Here is a 5,300-nt window from a genome sequence, read left to right on the forward strand (position 1 = left end):
AGTAAAATTGAGACAAGACAGGAGAGAGGGATTTGTGGGGGTTCACCTGTCCCAATCAGGTTCCATGCACTGTAGTAATGTCCACGTTAGATAAACCCCACAAGTATACTCTTCTGTATTAATAATGGTTATCCCAATTTCACCTAAACTCTACCAGCCTATATTTGTATCCTAAAAACAATACAATATACATATAATTAACTAATTACATCATCACTAAATTCACACACGGTTTTATACATTTTTTTTTTCTTTTCCTTTTATTTTATTCCTCTGGCATCCTATTTCTTGTAATTAAATTTTTGTACAAACTCTATCTTTTTTAATTAATTAATTAATTTAACATTTTGATTTTTTTAAAATGTTGCTTATCCATTATAATTAGTCAATATCAGCAATCAAGTTAGTGTACAATTTCTGAAGAAATTAAGAGCTGAAATGGAATAAACTAATATAATACAAAACTGTTGTTTACAACGACACACCGTCTAACCTGAGACGAGATGGACAGATCTTTGTCTTACCCTCCCTCTGTCTTCACGCTAAAGACAATCTAACGGCGTCTTTAACCGACGTCAAGAAGGTCTTTCCACTGTTTCCAGTACTCGTCACGTTTCCCTCCGCGCTCAACTTTGGAGACTTCACGGAGCCACCCCTCGATACAAACGGCGGCGTCACTGACACCACCCACCAGTCCGACGCTCCAACCTGCCGGTCCACACTGCCGTTCTTCCCTACTCCCTATCCTTCCCAAAACGACATCGTAGCTACACGACCGCCTCAGCTTCCCACTTACTAGAATCATCTGCTTCCTCACCTCCTCTGGCAATCTCAGTGTGTATCTCTCCGTGTTCTCTCCGGATTGAACCAGTGAGTGACCCGTCGAGTGCGACCTCGGGAACTTCCCTGATATTCTCGTCCTCGAAGGACAGTTCGCGATCTCGACAGTGCTGTGATCAGCGTTAATATCAATCAAAACCTGCTCGTTTCGCATCTCGACTGGTACTACTTCTGGGCTCGGGTTTTCATCACGACTCGAACAGTCGTTCGAGTCGGTACTCGATTGTGGTGCTTCGCATCCGAGTTCAAGCTTAGCTCTGCAGACCGGGCACGTAACGTGAGAAGCTAGCCAGGCGTCAATGCAATCGGGATGGAAAACATGGTAGCATCTCGGCAACAAACGCAGCATTTCGTCGTGTTCAAACTCGCTCAAGCACACCGCGCACTCGAGCGCTCCTTTGCCGATCTTCAGATCCTTAGCCGTGGAGTAGACGAAGATCGGGAAGGTCTCAATCACGGTACGGTCGAGACCGTGGTGCCTTGGCTGGCTGGTGGTGATCACCGGACCGTTGTTGTGGGCGGCGGCGGCGGTGGCGGTTGTCTCAAGGCACTCCCGGATGTAGATGGAAAAAAAGGCCATGAGGAAGAAGGCGACCATGAGGAACACGACGACCACCGCCATCGACTGATTGAAATTGGCGTCTGGTCCGTAAGGATTATTGGAAATTTGTTCTGTACTGCCAGCCTGCGCATCGGCGAGGAGGTACACCGGGGAGAGGAATAGTAGGACTAAAGGGGGAACGACGGGATGACAGAGATTGATCCATACTCTCATTTTCGAATGGATTAGGCTGCACGAGAAAACAAGGATGAAGATGGCCGGATGGAAGGTTCGAGGATATTTTTACAAGTTATGGAGATTGGAGGAAATAGGAATGGGACGTTATCGTGGGCGGGAAGAGAACAAAGAGTGTGTATATATGTATGGAGCTTGGTGGCCTAAAATCCGACGCGTAGCCAAAAATTAAATAAACAATAATTCAACATCTTATCAAACATGTTGCATATCGATCGGTACTAATACGGTTTAGTCATTCGAAAATAGAATAATTTTGTGACAAAATCTTATATTTGATCAAATCAATTAAACAAGCTCGCTGATATGATGCGTGATGGACGGCGATCGACCATTCTAATATTGAAGTGTCTTTCGTTAATCCGAAAGGGTTATTGTAGATCAGCCAGCCGCGCGCATGCGCATAATGATAGAGAATAATAAGGTCCGTAGAAAGTGATTGAGTTTGTGCTAAAACCGCGGCTTTTAATACAGACGGCGAGACCACAGAGGCGGCTGTAGCCTTATACTGATCAATTAATAAAACCGAAAGAAAGGAAAACAAAAAAAAACTACCATTAGATTAAAACGGCTGACCAAATGATTCAATGGAATCTGGCCTTGCTTGGACTCTCATCTTTATCAAGAACAGTGGTGGGTAGGGCCGTGATGAAGTCATGTTCGAAAGCAGTTATATATATCCATCAAACTTGGCTTCATGAAACTATGTTTGGCTGTATAAATATTTTCGATATTTTAAAATATTTTTTGATATTTTTTTTTCAAATATCACTGAATATTAAATATTTAATTTTAAATATTTAATTTTTTCATTTAATAATTATCTAATCATTACAACTTTTTTAAATAAATAATACATTAAAAAACAATAAACTTTTCAAATTTAAAATAAAATTCAAATTCAAATACTTTTTAAATTTTATAATATTTTTACTCAATTTTTTTTCTCTTATTTTTCAAAATCTAATAAAATATTTTTATTCAAATTATTTCACAACTATTTATATATATATTGAGATATTTTAATATTAAGTATGATATGTTTAAATATGCTTTAAGACTTAACTAAATATGCATATAATATTATAACATTTATATAAGACATTGCAGCTATATACATAAATATATATGTGTGTGTATGCTGATCACAGACATAAATTGAGTCTATTGAATTTATATGGTCTAATAATTAAGTCTAATTTCATATTGATAATTACGCAATTAATAATTGAATCAAGTTATTTAACTTAAGCTGATTATCGGATAGACTTGTGGATCAATTAGGTTCTCGTGGTGGAGTTACAACTTACGAGCAACAATTTTGGTTCCAGGTTAGAATGAGTATTACAAGAAACTGTAAAGGATGTGTCCCACCATTGGTCGTGATTGCTCACTTGCGAATCCTTTAGTAGGTGGCACAGTATGCCTGTGACACTCCGATACTTAAGTCAGTAATGAAAAATGATAATTCGAGAATGCATCAAAACTAGAGAGATCGAAGGTTACATGTTACTCCTATATATAGGTATAGAGAATATAGGATGAGTATCATAAACCGATTAACTTTGTACTATGTTCAACCATTATAAGATTTATCCCAAATGTATAGAAATCACCTAATCACACGTGGTCTATATCCATAACGTGAGAATTATCCCTTCCTACTAAGTCGAAGGCTAGGTCTTCGTTAAGTCACATGACTACTTTGAGCTCTCTATAGGTGTTGGGCCTTGGACCCCCAATTTGGGCAAGACCAATATTAACTCTTCCAGTTACCCCGCTAACTCCACTTGTATGTAAGCGTGGGGTAATTCATAATGAAGGAATTATAAATATCTTGCTTCACTCAGTTAAGGACACTTGAGACCCTAGACCACCTCGCTAGTGATGTGGGACAACCCATGGGATACCCCGCTGGCCCATTTATTATTTTACTCGTCGTTTTTGCTTATCAAGAGGTGGGAATTCTAAACTTGGGGGAACGTGTGTACGTTATCCAATAACCGTCGCCACGTTCTTCAATCACTTCGTTTGGTCAGGTAATGATGAGTTACATTTATTACCTTCACTTCTCTACTCTTTTTTGTTTTTTATCTTCTTCTCAATTTCTTCCTTTAAGTTCTTGAAACCCCATTGTCTCGACTTTTTTACCTGTGACCCCAATCCTACATATTTTCCCTTTCCCTTTCCTTCTGCTTCTTCGCTACCCTCACGGCCCAACGAAATACATCTTAAGCCCCTGTTGTCCCGGAATCTTCTAATGGTTGAGCATAGTACAAAGTTAAAGGTTTCAAGTGGCGCTCTACCCTCCCTGCCAGAGACTTGTTGAATCTACGCAACACCTATAGGAACCTAGACTCTATACTCTTGGAACTCCCTCGTCGTGGATGCGTCGATGAAGAAGGGTTCGCCAAGAAGGTTGCCCTTCCCGTCTATGCCCTAACCCACGGTTTGTGATTTCCTTTCTGTCACCTAATACGCGACATTCTGGGTCTTCTTAGATTAGCCCCTATGAAGCTTCATTCTCATGCATGGCGGGTTCTTCTTTGTTATTGTATTGTGTTTTGCTTGGTTTTGGAACCTGCTAGGGAAGAATACCTAGATTTAACTACCCGAGAGTTCTTGATATTTTATTCTCTAAGGAGCTCTCCGGGTAACATTTGCAACTTTCGGATTAGGAAACAACAGTTGGCCCGTTTTGAAAGTCATCACTCAAACACCAAACAATGGACGAGAAAGTCTTTCTTGGTCTTGGGCACGGGTTGGGAATTTCCCAACTCAGAGGCTATTCGTCGAGAGTTTCCAATTAGAGGTACTTGGGGTAAAATTCCTAACGACAAAGGCCTAATGGCGACTTTGGAACCCTTATCTAAGCGGGAACAATCCTGTGTTGACATGGTCACCATTTGTGTGAGTGATCATGAACACGATGTTTGGACTCAGTATCTCTTAACATCTGCAAATACTGATCATTTCTTGGTGATGCATGAGCGCTCAAAGGTCAAAAGGCGCCTTTTCCTAAGCAAGGTCATGGCGCCATCTCTCCCTGCCAAGTCTCCTTCAGAGTTTACTCCAAAGGTTTCGAGAAAGCATTCCCGCCAGCCTATTTTGGATATACCTTCTCCGACAACAAAGAGGGGGTCTGCATGCACAGAAAACTGTAAATCCCTCATGTCTAACCGTCCTCAAGGAACTTCTCTTTCTACCCCCAATCGCTCACCAGCACGTGTGCTTTCTCCAAGTCTTGATGACGTCGATGGTTTGATGGGTCAAGCCCTTTCTGACCTGGTGACTGCGTTTGACTTTGATCTTCCTTCCAAACAGTTTTATTCAAAGTCTAGCCCCACCTTCAAATTCCTTACATTCGGAGCCTCTGATTTGCCTAGCGAATGCAGTGAGATCAACGTTGATATGGACGCCGCCTTCCTCTTGAATCTTGTTGATTAGACAGCTTTTGAGGGAAATTAGGGTAGTAGAGATGGTGCCCTAGGGAACCGTGGTGTCCAGGGCAGCGAGAAGGCCAATGACGTTCTTGTTTGTGAAGAAGTGGAGGAAGAAAGTGAAGGCATATGTTCAACGCCCTACTCTTTGCCAACTACCATCTCGGGAGGAGAGACCCCTCCCCTCGACCTGGGGGCTGGTGGCAACCACATTTCTATTTCCT

General features: G+C 41.3%; 1 pseudogene; it reads right to left on the reverse strand.

Moving 5' to 3' along the window:
- Positions 1-422: 422 nt before the first annotated feature.
- On the reverse strand, positions 423-1,804 carry LOC109005019 (annotated as a pseudogene).
- Positions 1,805-5,300: the final 3,496 nt, after the last annotated feature.

This window comes from Juglans regia, chromosome 7, assembly GCF_001411555.2.
Source record: "Juglans regia cultivar Chandler chromosome 7, Walnut 2.0, whole genome shotgun sequence".
Lineage (NCBI taxonomy): Eukaryota > Viridiplantae > Streptophyta > Magnoliopsida > Fagales > Juglandaceae > Juglans > Juglans regia.